The sequence below is a fragment of the Octodon degus genome, unplaced genomic scaffold (assembly GCF_000260255.1).
Source record: "Octodon degus isolate 3935 unplaced genomic scaffold, OctDeg1.0 scaffold00046, whole genome shotgun sequence".
Taxonomy (NCBI): domain Eukaryota; kingdom Metazoa; phylum Chordata; class Mammalia; order Rodentia; family Octodontidae; genus Octodon; species Octodon degus.
In genome coordinates, this window is record NW_004524622.1 from 11184605 (window position 1) to 11208582 (window position 23978).

Consider the following 23978-nt stretch of genomic DNA (forward strand, 5'->3'; position numbering starts at 1 on the left):
AAAAAAAAAAAAAAAAAAAAGAAAAGAAAAGAAAAAAGAAAGAAAGAAAGAAAAAAAGAAGAGAAAATAAGATTTATGGGAGACAACTCTGAGGACTGCTTAGGTTATACATACACAGATGAAGCATGATTTGTGATAAAAAAAAGTTTATGTAACTGCAGAACACTTATCCCATTTAATGTTTAATTTGAGGACCATGATACAATCAAAATTAATTTAATAAGATATTTAAAATATTTTCATAGATTTAGTTAGACAGAAATAAGGATGTGTGTGTGTGTGTGTGTGCATGCATTCATGTCTGTGTGTTATTGACTGTAGACAAAATATTAATCTTGGAGCTTATTAAGTCATTCATGTTTCCTGAAGAACTAAATGGGATCAGAATGTATAAATTCTTATATTAAAAGAAACTAGGAAAACAACGAATGTGTAATAAGTCACATATTTCAGTAGTATTGGTTTAATTTTCTCTCTAACAAATTAAAGAACTGCTTTAATGATTGTGAAAGACTCTCACAGGCAAGTTCATCCCATGCCTGGAATATACCTTAGTTTCTCTCAGTTAAAATAGTTTTATTTATGGGACCACAGAAAGGTTTTCACATTGGCATACTATTTTTCTAATTTGATTCACTTATGACCTCTTTAGAGGTCAGGGAAAAGCTCTTTGTCCTCAAGCCCATGGAGACATGCTTGCACACAGGTGGGGACACACACACACACACACACACACACACACACACACACACGCACACACACACCACAGTACAAGCTGAGAAAAGGATACCCTATTGACATGAAGTTGAAAATAAAAATAATACTTTCCTGTCTTCATCCAAGCAAGTGCAATGGAGAACTGCAAGTGGCACTTGTAAATGATGCAAATGATGAGCTCTTGGTTGTAGCGCAGACTGAGGGCACCGGGGGCAAGGATGGCAACCCATTGTGTGATAGAAGTAAAAGATTCTTTCCCTAACAGTTCAAAACACACTTTTTGTAAGGCTAAGAAAAACATATTTAGTTACTTGATTGATGTTTTCTCCAATTTTTTTTCTGGGCAGATTCTCAAATGGCAGCTTATTGTAGGCAAGAGGGTGCCTGTGCCCCTCTGTGGTTACTCTTGTCCAATTGATTGGTTCTTCTGAATACATGTTTTTGGGTGAAATCTATTCTTTCCCACAGAGTCTATGATTCATGACTATATCCAAGTTTGAGTTTTATCAGGAAGTATTTGCTCCACCAGAATTATGGGAAGTAGACATGATCAAAATATCCAGTTACCTCTGGCCAATTTAGACAGTCTCAGAAGGTGGAAGTGAGGGACATCAGTACCTTTGTTCCATGGAGGCCTGTATTTCCAATTATTATGCTTAAAATCCTTAAATTTTCATTTTTTTTCAAATCAATGTGTGTGCCTGATACTTTTACTGAGAAGCTACTAAAGAATAATTTAATACATTTTAGCTAATTGCAATTGGGATTTAAATAAGTAGCATGTTTTTTAAAATTAGAATATATTTTTAAAAATAGGCATAAAGAATTATATAATTCTTATGTGTACACATAAGTCCAAAAATCTAACTATATACAATCTTGAAGCAGGACAGTCCCACAACATTCCTTTTCCTGTCTCTTGCCTTCATTCACCACCCCCTTCTTTTTGAACAATTATCTACCCGAGAGACAGCATCGCAGCAACTGGATGTCATGACAAGCAGCCCGTATTCAGAAGATCAGAATGACAGGCATTCCAAGCATGAAACTACTATTACAGATTACCATCTTCAGTGCAGTTGCTTAGTTCACAGGTATCAGTATATATAGTTAGTCAGGGTGAGAATCTTTCCAATTAACTTCTAGATTCAAAAATCTTCAGAAGATTCTTAGGATCATTGCCTTGCCCATCTTCTACATATAACTGTATGGCTTGTCACTGTCATGTTTCCTAGCTCTTCTTTCTTCCCTCTCTTTTTATTCATAATTTTATTGAGAAACAAATATCAATGAGACAGTTTCAAACCAAATTGGTGGGACAGTTTCAATAATTAACACATTGCATACATTCTTCCCAGTGGTTAATTGCTGTACAAGATGAGGACTTGATATCCTATTTACAAACACCATTAGAACAAATCCTTCTATTCATTAAGAGAATGTAACTAAATATCTATCCTAACCATTTTGAATACACAGATACCAAATGGACCTTCATCTGTATCCCCTTTTTTTGTTAAGTTCCATCATTTAAATATTATAGGTGTGTAAACTCAGCAAAATATTCTAAAAGAATTCAGATGTCCATAATAGTATTGGGTCTTCTGCGTCACTGGCAATGTCAGAAATTGTTGACCTGAGTCCCCTACAGCCCAACATAACACCATACCTTTACTTCTTATACTTCGTTTTTATACTTTTCTGCTGGATGGTTAAGACTAAGGTAAAGCAGGACCTATGCAACAAGAGTTGTAGCATTTGGGTCTGATAAGGTCAGTGAAATCCCCTCAGGATTTATGCTGAGATCCTGTACCTCAGATTGTAGAACCTTTGTCAGTGTCAGCCATGTGGATGAGTCATGGCCATTGCTTGGCCAATGTGCTCTCTGTGAAAGACTGAGAGAATGTTTTCTCTCCATATGACTCTCCTTAGGCATACTCTATATCATCAATCACTTTCCTCTTTGGCCCCTTAATCTTCTTGATCAAAAAATTTGGAACACTACCGAGTTACATGATGTTACAGTACAAGTTCTCGTATGTCCTGAGTCTTAAGTGACCTTGGAAAGCTAGGGCCAAAATGTTGGCTTTCCTTGCAGCCCTCCTTTTTCTCTAATTTTGGTCTGCAAACTTAGGTTGTTAACCCTCCAGAAGAGAAGCATATTGTTATTACCATGCAACCTAGGCTGTTAAGCTTAACCTCACTATCTGTCTGAATATCAAACATCTTAGGCATAACATGGAACAGGTATTTTTCATCAAGTATTGATTTGTTGAACTTTAAGTCCCTACAGAATATGATGAAAAACATTTAAAAATTAGAATATATTTAAAAAATAGGCATAAAGAATTATATACTTCTTATGTTTACACATAAGTCCAAAGTAGCATATTTTTTGAATGAGAAAAAAAATGGATGTGTCTCCAAAATAATTTTCTAGGTCTAACCTAGAGATACACTCTCAAAAGTCATTACTTTATAATGGAGCACCACTGTGAAATGCACTATTTTCCACATAGTAAAACACATTCTTCTTGGTTGTTTCCCTCTTATTTATAGAGGGGAAAATGGAAGAACTATCTTAATACTTCAGACATTAGTAGTCCAAATTGTTTTACCAAAAAGAATGAAAGAAGATGCTTGTTACTCTATTTATTTATGTATTTTTAAAGAGAATAAAGGAATAGTAAAAAAATTAGAAATGATACAGTACTTCACTAAATAAAATAAGAATTCAACAGTGGTTGGTATATTGCATGTTGTTATCTTCAAATTAATTGTTTGAATCACCAGATCTAAGCATGCAAGATTAGTATAAAGAAGTTATAAAAAATTAAAAAGGAGAGAGAAGAAACATTAACCACTAACTGTTCCCTTTTCTCTGTGTACCTCGCTGCACCTGCTCCTGCTGCCGGGCTACCTACCACCTCTTTCACTACTTTTAGCTTCTTTTGAAACTGTTTTGGTGCAATTGACATCCTGCTGTTTCCTGGTCTCTAAGAAGATTCCCCAGATCGCCTCTTCATGTAGGTAGAGCTCACATTTAACTCTCATTCTCATTCGTCTTGCATGTCTCTTGCCTCATTTATTTAGCACAATTGTATTAGAATCTTTATTTAAATTAATAGTCATTGTGTTTATCATTATCATAATGCAAGTACTATTTCCAGCGGAGACACCTAGTATATTATGACCGCATTTCCTTTCTTGCTTACATCCTGGAATTAATATTGCATTTTTGTGGTCACTTCCCATTGCATATTACTGTCACTCCTGTAATCTCTAACAAAGTTGGAAATATCTGATCTCTGTGATAAACACAACATGCAATTTATTAGTGCCTTTTCTTTTCTACTTTGAGAGCAATTAAGTGTTTTACTCAATCTGAAGTATTGGATTTCAAGTCCTGCAGCTGATGTCAGCCCCAATTTTACTCTTACTGTGCTCTGGAGGAAGCCTCTCACCTCTCTGTCTGCCTCTCTCTCCCTCTCTGATTCCTCCTTCCCTTCCTAGTTTGAATCCTAGTACAATATTTTTGTTCCAAAGGGACACATTCTCCATAGCTGCCCTGGCATACTGATGTCTTTATTCTGTCCTTAAACATCAACATGATTTCATTAGATGTAGCATTCCAGGCTGAAAATCTTTTTCCTTAGGAGTCTGAAGGCAAGACTCAAGTGTTCTCCAACTTCCAGCATTCCTGGGGGGAAATCCAATAGTATGCTTATTTGTCTTATTTGCCCATAATCTATTTATTTTGTTTTCTGAGACTTTTAAGATTGTTTCTTTAAATCCAGAGAATTCTAGAATTTAATTATGTGACTTATCCAGGGCTTTTTAGTCATTCAGCTGGGATTTCAATGTATATTGTTAGTCTGGAACTTGAAATGTCTCCAAAAAGTTCATATGTTAAAGACTTTGTCCCTCAATTTAGAATGTTTAGAGGCAGAACCTCTAGGAAATGAATAGATCATGATGGTTCTTGATTGATGAATTTATATCGTAATGAACTCTCAGGAGGTTGTGGAAGCTTTAGAAGAAAAGGCCTAGTTGGAGGAAGTAGTTGACTAGGGATGTGCCTTGGCATTCTCTCTATTTCTCCTTCTTCTCTCCCTGCATCCTTCCTCTTTTTCAATCACTGATTCCCCTCTCTTTCTTGGCCACAATGAAGTAAATGGCTTGGTTCTACTGTATTATCCACACCATGTTATAGCATCTCATGAATGTCTAGTAATAGCAGATCCCACAGGCATGGACTGAAACCTCCAACATAAAGTCGCAAGCTCCTTTTTCAATTTGCAGCTGCCAGGTATTTTGTCACAGTGATGAAAAGCTGACTAGCACAGTCACCTTCTTTTTAGAAATACAGGTTCTGAAATTTTTATGTTTATTGTTTTGTTGTTGTTCTATCCTCCATTGTTTCCTAGACCTACTCTCTGGTATTTGAAATTCACCTACTAAATTCCTAAGTTTTCATTTTTATAAAAAAAAATATAAAATGTAAAAGGTAGGGCAACACTAATATGCTAAACTGTGAAAGGTTGAAAATACTAACAATTTTTGACAATTGCCAACTGCACAGACACCTCACTACTGTTATAGACTATTGGACTATCTACATGAGGCTAAATGGCTGCCTACAGGTACTGAAACCCTTGGGCTGGCATCAAGAAAGAAAGGTCTTCTACAGAGTTCTCCAAACATAGATTCTCCAACATCACGGGTGTATCCATCATCCATACAACAAAACAAAAAAGAAGAGATGTGTTAGGAACCAAGCTGGGGATTGATCCTGTGTGGGAGGGCAGGGTGAAGCCTCATTGTCTATAATTGTCTGCTTCTCTTTGCTAGAATGTGAGTTGCAAGCAGAGCCCTTAATCTCTCTCTCTCTCTCTCTCTCTCTCTCTCTCTCTCTCTCTCTCTCTCTCTCTCTCTCTCTGTCTCTTGCAGAACTGGTGATTGACCTCACGCCCTTGCACTTGCCAGGCAAGTGCTTATTCTACTGAGCCATCTCCCTGATCCAAGGGCTGACAGTCTAAAGCAGTCAAGCTACCTCAGTCCTGAGAAAAACAACCTTCCTGGACATTGTGGGCTATTAGTCACTAGGCAACAGTGTGTTTTGTAACTTTGCAGAGGTATAAATAAACACCCCTACATTTGTTCTGGGGTTCTTTGCCTGTCAGGATTGGTCCACCACCTGAAGAAAATTATTTATCCATGCTTTGTCATTCTTTTTCCCTTTGGAGAGATATCTTTGAAAATTCCTCCGTGTGCTGTCAGGGCAAGTTTGGCTGGCTTGAGTTGTGGGGATCGAACCACAGCAACCTGACCCTGTCTGCTTTGTTGAAGCAGCCACTTAAAGAACTGAGCTAAGGGGCAGGCCCCAGAAAATTCCTTAACTTTATCTTCCTGTTTCTTCCTGTGTGTGTTCCTGCTCTCAAGTTTTTAATTTGGAAGTGTTTTTTTAAAAATTCTATGATTATTAGTTTATATAGCAGCTTTTCTTCTCCTGAATCATTAATTATAATTTTTAGGGGTGTTTTACTTGCTGTTTCCATATTTTAGAATTCTTTTTCTCTTTACTAGAGATTTTTAAAAAATATTACAACTGTGTATTTGGGAATATTTAAGAGCAAGCGTCCAACATACATTCACACTTGGAAAGCAGCTATGATAATTGTTGCTGAGCATATGCAAGACTAAAAGCCTGCTGAACATGTGTGCGAAATCATTAATTGGGAACCGAATTTCTCTGCTCTGCTAATGCAGATTTTTACTTTCGGAATATTTGTTGTATCTCGTCTATTGTCATCTGCTCTCTTCTCCCCTTTGTGTCAGCCAGGAGCTTATGTGTTTATTTTCATGTATCATCAATGTATTGTGAGATAATATACTATTTATATTAGATGATATGTGTAGGGTATTGGATTTTAAGACCTTACAGTGTGCATGAGAATATCCAACAAGGAGATATCAATTCTACTTGAGGAGAGACAGCTGGGAAAAACACTGTGAAAGTGCTTGACTCTTTGCTAATCCTTTAGTTTCTTGCCTGGTCAAATATAGAGAGTCCTTTCTGGTCTGAGTCTCAGTCTGGAAAGTTTATATTTGTAATCCCATGGATAAGTTACTGGAATTCCATTAAGTTAATTCCAATCTACCACTTTCAGGACAACCCACAGCAAGGAAAAAAAAAAAAAAAAAAAAAAAAAGAACAACCACTAAAGCATATTAGTAGTTATGGGGAGCCAGGGGGCCCTAAGTCCAGCCATAGTGATGGCCATCTGGAACAAAGGCCTCAACCCAGGGCTGAACCTGAGTTTTATTCAGTCATGGAGTGGTTTGAGGATGAATGACTAGGAATAGCAGGAAGTAGGTGAGTGCTGTGAGCTGGGCCTGTAATAACTTCTGCAATATGCAGAGAGTAATCTACATTACACAATTGAGATAGTATCTAATGCTTTGGGGTCCCAGTGCTTCAGCACTGATGTGTGATCTTTCAAGCCCCATGAAGTCACAGCCTCTCTCTCGAGGCCCTATCCAGCCAACATCATCGAGCCTTGGTTCTTCATCCTGTCTCAGCCTGGCTCATATTAAAGAGCAGCAGGTGGGAGGGACTGGGAAAGCACACATTCCATCCTCAAAGATTACCATCAGTACCTTGCCTAGACCAATATGGATTGCTTAAAACCCACTGAAGGGAGAAAGCAAAATCTTAGCCAGCTCTGAACATATCAATACATGGAAGTAGGGTCAGGCACAGCCAAAATGGAGACAATTGCTATTCTTTCAAAGAGAACTGCTTAGGTGGTCCTCCACAGTCACAGGCAATATTGGGGCAAGTCAAAGGCTAAGGAGCGTACAAGGAAGTTGACAGAACAAGAAAGAAGTATGGGTCATAGCACAGTGCAGTCTTTTTTGAGGAACTGCAAATTTCAGTGGTGTAGGTAGCGGGTGAACATGCAAAATGAAGCTTTCAAGTCTTCAGACCAGATTATAGAATTTACACCCCACTCCAAGGCCCTGATCAGAATACTATGAGTAACAATAGTGAGCAGGATTCTGTAGTGGATTAAACAATCCCAACTAACCAGTTAGGAACATGCAGCTGAACTGAAACAGAGTTGCTTTGGGTGTGAAAGACCCACTTGAAGATTACTGCAAACAGTATAAAAGCAGAGCTGGAGGGTAAAATGATGTGCTGTTGATCTTCCTGGAGAAGTTTGTCATGACTTTCTTGATATGAACTCAGCTGTTCTCACCACTGAAGAAGCTCAGGTCCTCACTATTGCTGAGGATGGATGCTGTTCTCTGTGGGGAGCTCTGGTTCTTGAGGGTCACTTTGTGGCTCCAGTGCGGATCCCTCAGCCTGCTGGTGTAGACTTTCTAGCTTCCACCACTGGCCTCTGGACCTTCCCAATGCAGATCCTTGATACAGACTTGCATGAGGCATTGTGATAGGTTCTAAGTCTCTGCATGGACTCATGAGGGACATTGCTACGGGCTCTCAGTCTTCAGATGGACTCAGACAGTACATTGCCATGGGATCCAGGATACTTTGGTCTCTAATGTGTTGACTGATCTATTGCACTTCTCTGCATTTGACTTTTTGATGAATGTTATAAAGTAATCCTATAAAATTATGTGTCCTCTATTAAATTTAGTTCCTTGCAAACCCAGACTATAACAGACTCCATTCCCTCTTTAAGCAGATCATGGTCTAAGAGATAGGCAGAGCTATAAAAACAAATGGGAGGGATACTGGACACAACTATGTGAATCAGAACATGTTTCCTAAGGAGGAAGAACATGTATCTAGTTGAGAAAAACAGTTTAGTGTAGGAAGAACAATTTGTAAAAGGCTTTGAGTTTATATAAAGTGAGTCTGACTGAGAACAAACTGAGATGGAAGGGAATTAAATGAGCATGAACAGGGTGCTAGACACAGAAAAAAATAATTACAGACAAGCAGGCAGTCCTGTTTTGTTGGTACCCAGGCAAGATAAGTCTGGCATGTGGTCTCAGCTGTGGCGTCCTTGGCCTTGAGTGCCAGGCTGTGCAATCTGTGTGGACTCCTGTAGCCAAGGGGATAAGCGCTCAGCATCAAACCTACTGACAACGACAACAGATGTCCCTGACATCCACTGTGTCTTTTCCTTGTGTCTAGTTTATTGGGTTTCTTCCTCTTTGAGCATGAGACATCCTTGAACAACAGCGGTAGTTTCTTAACTTCCTCCTCCTGTCCACCCTCCCCTTCGATTTACTGCTCATACACTGAGTTGTAAGAATGAAAGTCAAATCATCTACTTCTCATCAAATCATCTACTTCTCTGCTTTTAAACAAGGAACATTCTACCCATCTCTAAGATTTGTTCTTTTCTCTTCTCACCCTGCTAGAAATTGCTCAACAAGAGGTTAGGACCTTGTCTCTCATACATATTTTTAACCACATGTATGCTTGCTGGTATAGTAGTAGCACGTAATCAATAAATATGTGTAGGATAAAAGGACACACTGAATTACAGTAATGCATTTCTAGTTTTCATCTTCAGTGTAGAAGCAGTGTTCCTTAATATGTGCTCTATGGACCGCTTGCCTTAGAAATCCCCAGAGTGCTCATCAAGTACACATTTTCTTGGGCTACATTTGAAGCACCACTTGCAGAGTGTCTCTAGCATTAGTGTGCGACACCTGCATTTTTAACAAATCCTTTCAGTGCTTCTTATGCAGGCTGAGGCCTGGAAAGCACTGGTAAAAGATTATATCATGTGATCATTTTCTATGATTCTGAATCCCTTTATGTAGCTGAAATAGTGTATCCTAGCTCTCTGGAGAAAGGAAGAGAGAGCTACATCCTTTCACTATTGCTCTTGTAGGTTGTTATTGCAGAAGTTTCCTAATAATTCTTAGCTGTAAGCAGTGTGGTGTTTCATGGGAGTAATGGTCTACTTCTTTTTCATTCTTTTGTATTATATTATATTATTTTTCATGTTCTATGTCTTGGAGAAAAATAAAACAGTCATATGGTAATTTCTCATAGGAAAAACTTCTGTGAATATAGATCATAAAGTTCATGAGCTTCAAACTCTTTTGGGGAGCAATGAATGTATTTTAAAAGCTATATTGAATTGCTCAAGTTATGGGTCCAACTTAATATACTGACAAAGTTTATTCTGCAGATTGCAACAAGGGATGATGGGAATTCAGTAGAGGCCAGTTGGGTACAGAAAATGATTCTGAATCAAGACAGAACATGTGACTAAGATGAAAAACAATTGCAAAAATGCAGAGAAAGGAATGATTTATTACCCAGGATAATAACAATGCCAATGCCACTTCATGTGTGAGAATTGTGTCACAATTTGAACATCTGTAAAGTATGTACAAGTCACTTCTGTTATCCAAAAGCCTGCCATCATGTCATTTAGTTGTCACCATAATCTGTAGGACAGATCCTATTTCCTAGTGCTCATAGAGAACTCAGTGAGTTATCCAAAGGGAACAAGAATGCTGTTCAGTGGGATGGGTGATGAAGGGAAGTGGTTATTCAGAGATGGTCTACACACATCATTTTTGTGTTTTGAAGGTCTCTAGATATTTAAGTCCTGGATGGCAGGCAAGATTTTCGTTTTGAACTCTGGGTCTTATCCTCAAGAGGTGTAGAATGGAAATGCCAAAGGAGAAAAGTGTCATTGGAAAATGTTAGAACTCTGAGCTTAGGAGTTAGCTGGAACCAAATTGTCTTTATTTAGGAGTTCAGGTGCTGCTTAGGTCTGGTCTATCTCATTTCAGTGAATTGGAGAATAACATCTATGGCATATGCTAGTGCCCAGACTGCCGAAATTGGATGACCAAACTCTGCACCACTTTCATAAGAACAGTTTGCCTGGATGCCCTGCCACTCCGCAATCAGATCTGAACTGACTTTGCACTCTGATAAGGCCACCTTCTAATTTTCCTTTCTGTATTTTTGTAGCATTAAAGCATCCTAGCTACCTATGAGCTTAAGTGGATCACAGGAAGCTTAATGTGAAGTAAGACCAAGAATTTAGTTCTGACTTTGTCCTGTGCTAGATACAGAGCTTGACAACTCACACTGTGAAGATATGGGAAGCAGTGTGAACAACTACCTGAGGAAAGTGAAGTGCTGCTCTATGAAAGACATTTGGAAGGGGCAACTCCAGTAGCCAGTGAAGGACACCAAGCAAGGAAAAGTGAAACAGAGCTGCCATTATCAAGTGGGAAGCTAAACAGTTGATTCTGAAGGATAACAGTATTTTACAGAATATTTATGACTTTCAACTTTCATCCAAAAGAAGCTACTGTTCAATCCCCGGTTCCACAAAAAGAAGAAGAAGAAGAAGAAGAAGAAGAAGAAGAAGAAGAAGAAGAAGAAGAAGAAGAAGAAGAAGAAGAAGAAGAAGAAGAAGCAGCTACATATGGGTGTTATATTTTGTGTCTAGCTGTCCCCCCCCCCAAAGCCTCATGTAGTTATGGGACAGGCTTCTTGAGATTGTGATTGATTCATGGTCCAGTGCTGGATTGCCTACCCACCCTAGGCTAGGCAGCCTGCATATAACACAAGCAAGGGAAGAGGCTTTCTCTCACTGCTCCTCCCTTCTGCTCTTGCTGCTTTTACTGTTCTTCATTGCCATGAACTGCTGCCTTCTGCCATGTGCCAGTTTGCCTTAGAGCAAGCTGAGTGTAGGCTAAAACCTCCACAAACTGTGAGCTAAATGAAACCTTTCCTTCCTTAATTCTTGGTGTCAGGTATTTTGTCCCAGCAATGAAAGAAAAGTTACTAAGACAGTGGACGTCTGACAGAAAATCAGCAGGGGAACTGGGAGAAGAATATTTCAGAGAGTTCCAGTTTCCACTCCACTCCGAGATAAGTGATCCATTTCTGGACAAAATAATACATAGATGCCAGTCTGTATAGTGTAAAAGAGAAGCCCTAGAATGCTGCCCTGAGTCTTCCTCTACTAATGAAGGTTACATCATTAACTGTCCCATTAAGATCCCCATTTCTTTTAATGTCGGAGAGCAGAGTGTAAAGACCTACAACTGCAATGGAGAAGCATGTGAGCTGTGAAAGAGCAGCTCTTTACAGATTGTGTGCTTTCTCTCTCTCCATGTGCTATAGGTTGTCTGGATGCAAAAACAGACCTCCCAGAAGCCGTGGCTTCCCGCAGCCCATTTCTTCTGTGGAAGTCTAATCACCTCTCTCACAGTGCACATAGGTCTGTTGCTGGGTATGATTTACAGGGCTTAGCCCTCCAAGTGCAGCTCCACCCAGCAGGAGCAGATGGGCCTCTAAGCAACCAGACAGTAATTTCCTAATGCAAGTGCTAGGAAGGGCAGCCAAGCACGTTTCAGTTGCTGTCACCCTATGGTGCACAGGCTGATGAATGGAATATGAGGTTTTTCCAAGATAAGGTGTGCAAGCACCCTACTTACAGCAGGCTCTTCTCAAGTGTCACTGTCTCTAAAGTTAGCTAGTGGAAGCCAGGAAGTGGTGAGATTTCAGTGAAAGCTTTGTAGGGGTTTGGTTAATGTCTCAGATAGAAAAGACAGAGGATAATTTAAACATGCAGTTAGGCCTTCCTATACCTTGTATGACTAATATATATGGCCTGACCTACTCTTACATTTAAATGATGTAGTACTGATAAAAGCACATGGGGAAGACCAGATAGCTCAGTGGACTAAAGCACCTGCTTAGACAGAGCGCAGCATCTGAAGTTTTGTCCCCAGTGTGCTGTGCCTGCCCGCCCACAGGATGCTCTGAGACTGTGATTAAGACTGGGCATGGTGGCATGCGCCTGTAATCCCAGTGCTTGGGAGGCTGAGCACAGGAGAGTCACTGTGTAGTGAGACCCTATAGACCCCGTATTAAATACATTTAAAAAAAAAGAAAAGCACATAGGAAAGTGCTTTGCACATAGAAGCATTACTGAAATAACAGTAGTAGTAAAATCTGGTATGAATAGAAATTAGATTAGTCCTGATCCTGATATGATTACTATTACTGTTGTCATCACTATGACTGTTGTCAGGTTTATTGAATAAGAGACCACAAGGAATCACCCATCGGAAGGAGGATGCCACCCACATATAAGCCTAAAAGAGACTGAACAAAATTAAATCTTAAAACACTGACACCTATGTTATTGCTTTTTAAAGCAGAGCCTTGGAAATGTAAGTTTCCTGAGACAGGCACATCGATGATGGTGTTTCTGAAATCATGGCAACGGGCACACTAAGCAGGTGAGTGCTTCATTGCATCTTGCCACTTCTATTATGGGCTAGACCATCTTTCTTGCTCTGGCTAGTGGTGCCTGTATGTGCCTGGGACCCATTTCGTAAGCCTTATAAGGACGTGAGCAGTGTGCAAAGCCTCTATGGGGTGTGAGCTAGTTCATCCTGGGCAGTGGCCACAAAATAGGGGCACTAGCACACAAAGTTCCAGTTCCAGATGGAGAGCTGAATGGCTTTGACAGGCCTTTAAGGAGCTCTAAGCGTCAGTAAGAGTAGGGTGAAGTTGGTATTCACTACTCCAGACTCAGAGAAAATGAAATTAATGAAAGGCCTAGAATGAAGCTGTAACTCAAAAATGACAATTTTTTTTCAGCTAGGAGAACCTAATGAAACCTCTTTTCTAACCACCTTACATCTCCAACTTCTACCTCTCTGCCCTCAACAATTATTCATTTTCAACTCACAAATATCCTCTTACTAAAATTTTAAAATAATAGGAATGTTTGTCATGAATAATGTATCTCAGTCAAAAACAGAAAATGTGGAATGCTTCAAAACCTGGAAAATCTACAAATCACATAAAAACTTCTCTGTTACTCTAGTGTCAGGGGATAAACAAAGTAATATAAAACAAAATTTAAAGCACCAAATGGACACATTCTAAAAAGTGCACACTCAAGAGATTGTACAAGTATTGCATGGAGAAATTTGAACTGTTATTGTTTGGAAAGAATACTGCCTTTGTCCACCCCTCTGACCCTGGCTTCCTCCTCCTCTACTTCTCTGTGCTCCTCCCCTCCTTCACCTCCATGTCTCCTTCTCACAGCCCCAGTGATCTCAACCAACCTGGAAAGCTGCTTAGCCTGGCTGAATTCAGGCGTCATTTCAGGACCAAGGCCTAGTTTCAACTGAGCAAGACAATGCCCCAGTATGACTGACTTGTCAAGATGGTAAATTTTTATGGAAAAGTCTGTAACATACGTATTGTTGTACATTGCCTTGTTTCTGTCATTGTTTCTGATTTTTGTTCTTGCTTTTGTTTTTACTTTTCAAAATAAAACAAAATTATAATAAAAAATTTAAGGAACCTGTTATGATTTGTGTCTAGCCTCAAGGCCTCATGCAGTCATGGGGTGGGCTTACAGAGATTTTTTTTAATGTATTTGGTACAAGGTCTCACTACACAGCTGGGAATCATAGTGGTCCTCCTGTTCTCAGCCTCCTCAGCTCTGGGATTACAGGCACACGCCACCCCACCCTGACTAAGTCACTGCCTCAACGTGCCCAGGGACAGAATCGAACTCCAGTCCCTGTGCTTGTCTAAGCAGGTGCTTAGTCTGCTGAGCTATCTCCCTGGTCCCCTCTTTTTTGTTCTTATAGAGCTTTTGATCACTTTATGGTGCATTGGTAGGATTATGAATGTGAGTGCTACACTTACCCTGGTAGCCTGCGTAAAATATAAGGAAGGGAAAGAGGCTTGCTGTGCTCTTTTTTTTTTTTTTTTCATTCTAAATATTTATTTATTTGTTTATTTATTTATTTATTTTGTAGTTTAGAAGTTTCTTTTTTGTGTGCTCTTTTTTTTGCTCTTGTTTTTGCACCTGGAGCTGTTTGTTGCCCTCTATCATGTGCCACTCTGCCCTGGAGCCATCTGAGTATGGACTGAAACGTCCACAAATTGTGAGCAAAATAAACCCTTCCTCCCTTAACTTTAGGTGCCAGGTATTTTGTCTCAGCAATGAGAGAAAAATAACTCAGATAGAATTATACTTCAATGAAAGCAACAGTGGAACTTGCTACCAAGCAGGGGCAAATGCTTACGAAGTTCATGCCATGTGCCAGACATTGAACTAAATTTGTGGAATGAGCAACGACAATCAGTGCTCATTTCTATCCTGTTGAGCAGCTTACAGAGAAAACAAAACCTGTTACACAACATCAGCACTAGTAGGCAGTGAGTGATGAGTTCTGGGAAGGACACACAACACAATGCTAGAGGAAAGTGGAGGAGGAGAGTGTCTCTATATTACAGCATGAGTGTTATAAAGCATGCAAGCCAAGAGACTCTGGAAGCTCCATGCACATTTCAGATGTAGCAGGGCGGGTTTTCAAACAGCAGGTAGCTGGGATGTCAGCAAAGAACTGGAAATCAGAATTTAGAATATCCATGTTTAAATTATATCCTTATTTGTTCATAGACTTGGGGCAAGTTATTTAAAATTGAGTGCAGCTTTCTGATTTGCCAAAAGGAGATACAGTATATCTTTGTTCTTAGGGCAAGACAAAGTTTGTTTTCACAATACTATGAGATAATGCCAAATATTGTGAAAAATGTTTTTAGGGCTAAAGAAAAGGCTGTGTGTAAACAGTTAAGTGCTATTCAAGCATATAGTGTAATTGTTGTTATTTTACTAACCACCAAGTTTTTCATCCATGAGCTTTGTTTTGTTTTTGTATCTTAAGTACAGGGTTTAGAGGGTCTCAGTACATAGATTGGACTTGTAGTGATTCTCCTGTTTTCAGCCTCTCAAGTGCTGGGATTACAGGCTTGCGCCACCACGCCCAGTCGCCATCTTCATTTCAGTGTGCCCCACAGTTGGGGCTGACACAGCATGATGGGGATCAAACACCAGTAGATTTTTTTTTTTTTAGAGCAGTCAAATCTGGCCTTGGCACAGAGGTGGGAAAGGATGGCTCATGAGCTCCGCAGAGACCAATGCTCTTGAGGGTGGAGCTTTCAGATTCTCTAGATGGAAGAGTGGCAGAAAATTGAGTAAGGAAGCATCTTTAAGGAAAAATGTAAGTGCCTGAGGTTTCTCTATGATATCTGGGGAACCCCAGGTTTGATGAGAAGTAGCCTTAATATACCAGAGGTATAAAATAAAATATGCTCAAAACTCCTTGGAAAAACAAAGATAATGTGCAGGCTTGGAGGAAGGAACACATTTAGCATTTTTACTGGAATGGAATAGTCTCAACAAACACTGTTGAAGATATATTAAATTGATTACTTTTCCAATTTTACTTGCTGAAGTAGCATATTTGTATTAGATTTTCAACCAAGATTACCCAGAATAATTAATCAGAGTTTGCTAGCCATTCAATTGAAGACTGGAAGAATGCCCAAATTCAGTTTCTTATACACATTTCTGCAGGGAAAGTAATCTTTTTTCTCTGACTGGTGGAAGATGTCAAGGATAAAAGAGAACTTTTCAGACCTCAGACAACTTCTATATCAGCCAGTACTTACTATAGAAACAGATTAATGCAAGATACACAAATATATAAATACTGGCTTACAATGGCCACCTACAGAGTCAGATGTAGAACTGTGTAAAAGGTCTGTCTGTGTGCTGCAGATACAAAGAGGTGCTCTAGGGCCAAGGCATGCTGCAACATCCCATGCAAGTCTGCATCAGGAGACCAAGGGGCTTTGGACTGAAGACTGAAGAACCTGTACCACAAATCAGGAGAGGACATCCAAGATGAAGGCAAAGAGCAGCTCTCCTCCAAATGAGAAGAAGCAATCCTTCCTTCATTTCCCTTTACACCATTCTGTGATAATCCATCTTAGGGTGGGTCTTCCGCACCCAGCATGATGCTGAGGCAACTTAGTTGGGTGTTTCTTATTCAAGTTGACACAATCAAACAACTGGCTCACTTCCCTATTAGTTCCTCCTTTGTTCCAAGTGAACACTGGCCTAAGATTGTTTTTTTTTTCTTTTTAATAATTTTTAGTCCAGATCCAGCCCATCCCAGTCCCAGCGACGGTGTGGGAGAGCTTCTCACTTCCCTGCACCTGCGGGACCTCTCCAGACCAAAACTCAGGCACACCGTGTGAGTGAGACCCTCTGCCATGTCCTCAGGACCCCTCCAACCCTTCGGAGACCCCACCCCCAAGCCTGCTGAGTGAGTGAGAACTTCTGTGACTCTCTTGGGAACCCCAGATCCAGCCCAAGCCCAGACCCAGCTAGTGTGTGGAAGAGCTTCTGTGCTCCCCTGTGGCCCCTGGGCCAGGGGCAAAACAGAGGGGCACCACAGGTTCACTGTTGTGCCAGAGGGGCACAACAAGTTCACTTCCAAGGGCTGCAGCAGGAAGGAGCTGAACACAACAGCTAGAACGAGGCCAGGAATAAATGGATAAAGGCAAACTTAATAGATCTGCACCCAAATTTCAGTAGGTTCTAAGATTATAACTGGTAATAATCTACACCAAAGGTCAGAGGTCGATGCTATAGGAAATGACAAAGACAGGAGCAAAATGCAATCTCAGGCCTTCAGCCCACCCATAACAAGTGCAAAGAACACTAGCTCAGCTGAAATGAATTAATTAACAGCTTCAGAAGTAAACAAGCAGCAGCAGAAAGGTATAGAGGAACTCAGAGCAGAATCAATTTCTGAAATAAAGAAGAAACCTCTGAATTCATAGCATCTGAAGTAAAGAATCAAATACAAAAGCATATGTGGGAAACCCAATGCCCACCCAAAAAAAGTGCAGAGGACACTAGCTCAGCTCAAATGTATGAATTAATAGCTTCAGAAGTAAAGAAACAACAGCAGAAAGGCATAGAGGAACTCAAAACAGAATTAATTTCTGAAATAAAGAAAAAGAAATCTCTGAATTTATAGCATCTGAAGTAAAGAATCAAATACAGAAACATATGGAGGAAATGCAATCTGAAAAAACTCAGCAGTAACAGAATTAATAACTTCTTCCAAAGAAAACATCAACAAAAAATAGAGGAGATTAGAAAAATGATGGATTCCTTGAATGAACAATACAGGAAAGAAATAGATGGCATGAAGCAGAGAAAAAGATATAGAGGAACTTAAAATCTCAATCACAAGCCTGCAAAACTGTTTGAGTGAAAGTGAAGACAGAGTTTCAGATCTTGAAGACGCTGGTGCAGCTAGTGAAAAGGTAAGAAAGGATCTCTTAAAAATAACTAGGATTCAGGAAAAAATAATCCATCGCCTGCAAGACGATGCAAAGATGAACAATGTGAGACTAATAGGCATCAATGAGAAAGATGGAATCAATACAAATGACATAAAAAGAATATGGGCAGAAGTAATAGCAGAAAACTTCCCAAATATGAGGAAACAATCTGATATTCAGGTAACTAAAGCATAGAGAATGCCAAATAACTTCAACCCAATTAAAAAAACACCAAGATATATAATAGTCAAGACCCCAGAAATCCAGCACAAAGTGGCCAGAGAAAAGAAGCACATCACATTCAAAGGAAAACCCATCAGAATTACGGCCGAATTCTCTTCACATACCATGAAGGCAAGAAGAGCATGGAGCAGAGTACTTTAAGTCCTCTATGAAAACAAATTCAAGCCCAGACTACTATACCATGCAAAACTTTCTTTCAAGTTTGATGGAGAAGTGAAATACTTCCATGAAAAAGAATAACTAAAGAATTTCGTGATGAGAAAGTCAACTCTACACAGACTACTAAAAGATGTTCTAGGGAGAAACCAAAATGATCAGAACTCCATGAATAAGAATAGAAGGAACCCACTAAATAGGGCAAACAACTAAACGCAGGACAAAAAGGAGTAAACAACAGCAGGTAAATAACATGTCAATAGTAAGTCAACACATCTCAATGATAACCATCAACCTAAATGAACTCAGTTCACCAGTTAAAAGAAATAGACTGGCACAGTGGATTAAGAAAGAAAATCCAACAATATGCTGTATACGAGAAACACACTTAACTCATAAAGAAATACATAGGCTTAAAGTCAAAGGATGGGAAACAATACTACATGCCCCAGCACCTCAGAAAAAGCAAGGGTAGCAATCTTGTTTTCAGATAGTCTCAACTTCAAGCCAAGAATGATCAAATGAAATAAAGAAGGCCATTATATACGGGTTGGGGAAAAATTCAGCAGAAGAGGTAACAATCATAAATATCTATGCATGAAACACAGGAGCAACCAACTATATAAAGCAAATCTTAATTAACATGAAAAATCTAATATCCAATATTACAATCTTAAGGAGACCTAAACATCCCCTTATCCTAAAAGGATAGGTCAACTAGACAAAAAATTAGCAAAGAAGTAGCAGAACTGAACCAGAGCTTGGAACAAATGGACTAGGTGGACATATACAGAGTGTTCCACCCAACCACAGCTAAATATACATATTTTTTCAGCTGCACATGGGTCATTTTCTAAAATAGACCTCATACTAGTCCATAGGTCATGCCTAAATATATGCAAGAAAACAAAAATTATCCCATGCATATTATCTGACTACAGTGCAAAGAAACTGGAAATAAACGACAAAAGAAACCAGAAAAAATCCTAAATACATGGAAATTAAATAACACCCTACTCAGCAACCAATGGGTCACAGTGAAATTAAACAAGAAATTCAACAATATCTACAATTCAATGAAAATTTAATCACAGCTTATCAGAATATATGGGATGTGATGAAAGCGGTTCTCAAAAGGAAATTGATAGCTGTGAACTCACACATTAGGAAAACAGAACGGGAACAAATAAACATCCTAATGCTGCACCTTTGACATCTAGAAAAGGAAGAGCAAACCAAACACAGAGCCCAAAGACAGGAAGAAATCATAAAGGTTAGAGTAGAAATTAATTCAGTTGAGATGAAGAAAACAGTTCAAAGAATTAACGAATCAAAAGCTGGTTCTTTGAAAGATTAAATAAAATCAATAAGCCCTTAGCTAACCTCATCAAAAAGAGGAAAGAAAAAATTCAAAAAGACAACATGGAAGGAAAAGGGTATAATCACCACAGACCTAGTGGATATTCAGAAGGTTATGAATAGCTACTTTGAGAATCATTACACTCATACAATAGATGAAACATATGAAACGGACAGAATCCTAGAAAGTTAAAAATTACCAAAACTGAATCAAAAAGAAATCACAACTCTCAATAACCCAACAACAGCAAATGAAATACTAAATGTAATAAAAAGCCTGACAACAAAGAAAAGTCCAGGTCCTGATGGATTCACAGCTGAATTCTACAAGAAATTTATAGAAGATGTAATCCCTATACTCCTCAAACTCTTCAATGAAATTGAAATGGAAACAGTTCTCTAAAAATTATTCCTGTAGGCAAGTATTATACTGATACCAAAATCAGGGAAAGACACAACTAAAAAAGAGAACAGCAGGCCAATCTCCCTCATGAACATAGATGCAAAACTCCTGAACAAAATCCTAGCAAATAGAATACAGCAAATAATCAAGAAGATCATACACCATGACCAGGTAGGATTCATCCCAGGGTTGCAAGGATGTTATAGACTAATAGATTTGAAAATCACTATATCAATAGAGCCAAATCTAAAAGCCACATGATCATCTCCATTGATTCAGAAAAGGCTTTTGACAACGTTCAACACTCATTCATGTTCAAAGTCCTACAGAAAATTGGAACAGAAGACCTCTACTTCAATTTGATAAAAGCCATCTATGACAACCCAATGGCTAATATAATTCTAAATGGGGAAAAACTGAAACCTTTTACTTTCACATCTGGTACAAGACAAAGATGTCTTCTATCACCCCTATTATTTATATAGTTTTGGAATCATTAGCTAGAGCCATTAGACAAGAGAAAGAAATAAAAGGAATAAGAATAGGTAAAGAAGAAGTTAAATTATTATTTGCAGATGACATGATACTTTACTTGGAAGACCCAAAAAACTCCACCAAGAATCTACTAGAATTGATTCACAAATTCAGTAGCATAGCAGGATACAAAGCCAATACTCCAAAGTCAATAACATTTCTCTACACAGATAACAAACACTGGGAGCGAAATTATAGAAACGATACCTTTTACAATAGCACCAAGGAAAATGAAATATCTTGGGTTTCACTTAACTAAAGATGTCAAAGATCTTTTCAGGAAAATTACAGTACTCTGAAAAAAAGAGATCATAGAGGATTTCAGAAAATAGAAAGATATTCCCTGTTCCTGAATAGGAAGAACTAACATCGTGAAAATGGCCATACTCCCAAAATTGTTGTACAGATTCAATGCAATCCCTTTGCAACTACCAACAAAATACCTCACAGACCTAGAGAAATCATTCCTAAAATTTGTTTGGAACCAGAAAGACCTAGAATAGCAGAAACAATCCTGGGCAACAAAGACAAGGTAGGAGGCATTACAATTCCTGACTTGAAATCATACTACAAACCTACTGTGATAAAATCAGCATGGTACTGGCAATGAAATAGACCTGAGAATCAATGAAATAGATGAGAAGATGCAGAGGCCTCTATGAACACACTCAGACACCTGATTTTGTATAAAGGTGGCAAACATGCTTACTGGAAGAAAGATAGTGTCTTTAACAAATGGTGCTGGATAAACTGGCTCTCTACATACCGAAAAATAAAACTTGACCGAGGTCTATCACCATGCACTAAGGTAAAGTCAAAATGTGTTAAAGTTCTAAACATTAAAACAGAAACACCAGATCTCCTAGAAGAGAAAGTAGGAGGATCACATAGAGACATGGGGGGGGCAACAAGTTGATGAACAAAAATCAAATTACACGGGTAATACTTGAAAGAATTAATAACTTTGACCAACTCTTATTGAGAAGTTTTTACACGTCAAAAGAAATTATCAACAAAGTGAAAAGACAACCCACAAATTTCAAAAATATCTTAACTAATAAGCCCTCACATAAAGATCTGCTCTAGAATTTATAAAGAGCTATATACCATTATGGCCCCCAAACTTAAAGACCCAATCCAGAAATGGGCATCCAAGATGAACACACACCTCTAGAGAATGAAATTAAAGAAGTGAATAAAAATATAAAAAAATGCTCCACATCCCTAGCCATCTACGAAATGTAAATTAAAGCAACACTGAGATGCCATCTTTCCCCAGAAAGAATGGCTATCATAAAGAAATCAACCAACAACAAATGTTAGAAGGCTGTGGGGAAAAGGGAACCCTTCTCTACTTACTGCTGGTGGGAATGTAGACTGGTGCTGCCATCAGTGTGGAGACTCCTTAAGAAACTAGAACTGGAAATCCCATTCAAACCAGCTATTCTCCTACTGGGAACTTTCCCAGAGGACCTGAAAACATCTTATCATAATGATATATGTGTACCTATGTTTATAGCAGCACAATTTGTGATATCCAAATCTTGGAAACAACCAAGATGCCCTTCACATGAGAAATAGATGAAAAAAATGCGGTACTTTTATACAATGGAGTGTTACTCAGCTATAAAGAGTGATAAACTTGAAGCATTTATATTTAAGTGGATGTCACTTGAAGATGTACTCATAAGTGAAGTAAGCCAGATCCACATGTGTAAATATCATATAGTCCCCCTAGTATAAGAACTCAAAAGAAGAAATACAAATAGAAATGTATAACACAACTAAAAGGAAAGCAATAACATGAGGATTGGACAAGGAGAGAGCAAGGAGAAAAGCTGAGAAACATAACAGGGACAAAGCCATACATTTATATGCACACGATGGGCAAGACAATGATCCTGAGAAACATCAACAGGTTTTTGAAACTAGTAGTTAATTGTTAGTATTGTCACCCTGACTAACTATACATGATGATGCCTGTGAACCAAGCAACTGCACTGAAGATAGCAATGTGTAATAGAAGGGTCATGCTTGGAATACTTGTCATTCTGGTCTTCTAAATAGTACTTCTTGTCATGACATACCAATGTCTTGACTGACCTTATGAGATACAAAAGTTACATTTCTTGTTGTACAAGTCTTGCTTTATCTTGGTCTTAACCATCCAGCAGAAAAGTATAAAAACTAGGTATATAAAGTAAAGCCATATTAATATGATGAGCTGTGAAAAGCTCAAGTCAACAACTTCTGTGGCTAACCCACTACTATTGTGCACTGCTAGACTGTGTTGGATTGTTTTGCTGAATTCATGCTACTATAGTATTTAGATGCCAATGGAATACTCATCTCTGACTGGTCTAAATAAAAAAAGGCGATACAAAGGAAGGACCATTGTAGTTGTTCTCTTTTCTCAGCCTTCCCAGTGTTGGGGGTTACAGGTATGAGCCACCACATCTGGTTTGGGCCAGCAAAGCATGACTGGAGTTCTGGCCAGCACAGCACGCAGTACTGGGGATCAAATTTGTAAAGGCTTGAATGTTTTATTTCTAATCTCTAGGTTCTTGGGGTGGTGAGTAGAAGAAATGAAATAGCCATTATCTCATTAACACCAAGAATTAAGGAAGGAAATGTTATTTATTTGTTTATTTACTTATTTGGTTACTTATTTTTGCTCACAGTTTGTGGAGATTTCAGTCCATAATCAGCTCGCTCCAAGTCAAGGTGGCACAGCACAGGGGCAACAGTTCAAGATGTCAGAGGACAGCAAAAGCAACAACAGCATACATGGGGCAGGCGGGAGCAAACCTCTTTTTCTCTCTTAAGTAGGCTGCCCTTCCACACCATGGTTGTGCTCTCCTCTTCCACAAGCCCAGGATGTTTACGAAGTGAAGCCCCTGAATCCCTGCTGAATTAAACTTCTCAAGTTGATGCAATGATGAACCATTTCAGCCATGTAATCTCCACTTTAAAACCTAGGACCAGGGTTGGAGAGATAGCACAGTGGTCTAAGCACCTGCCTGGCAAGTGGAAGGACCCAAGTTCAATCCCCTGTACTACATGCAGTGTATAGCCTAGCACTGGGGAGGCTTACACAGTACAGTTCTGAATGGCATAACAAGACCCTGTGCCAAATAAATAAAAATTTTAAAAAGAAAATTTATAACCTTGGACCAATCAAGTATTTATCTTTCATAGCCATTATTGTATCTTCAAGACTGAAAATTTTCAAACCCCCAGACCCAGTCCTAGCCCAGGCCCGGAATTTCTGCCGAGTTCCAGGAACCCCCAGACCCAATCCTAGCCCAGGTCCGCAGCGGGAAGGAGCTGAGCACAGCAGCCAGACCTAAGCCAGACGCAGCTGGATAA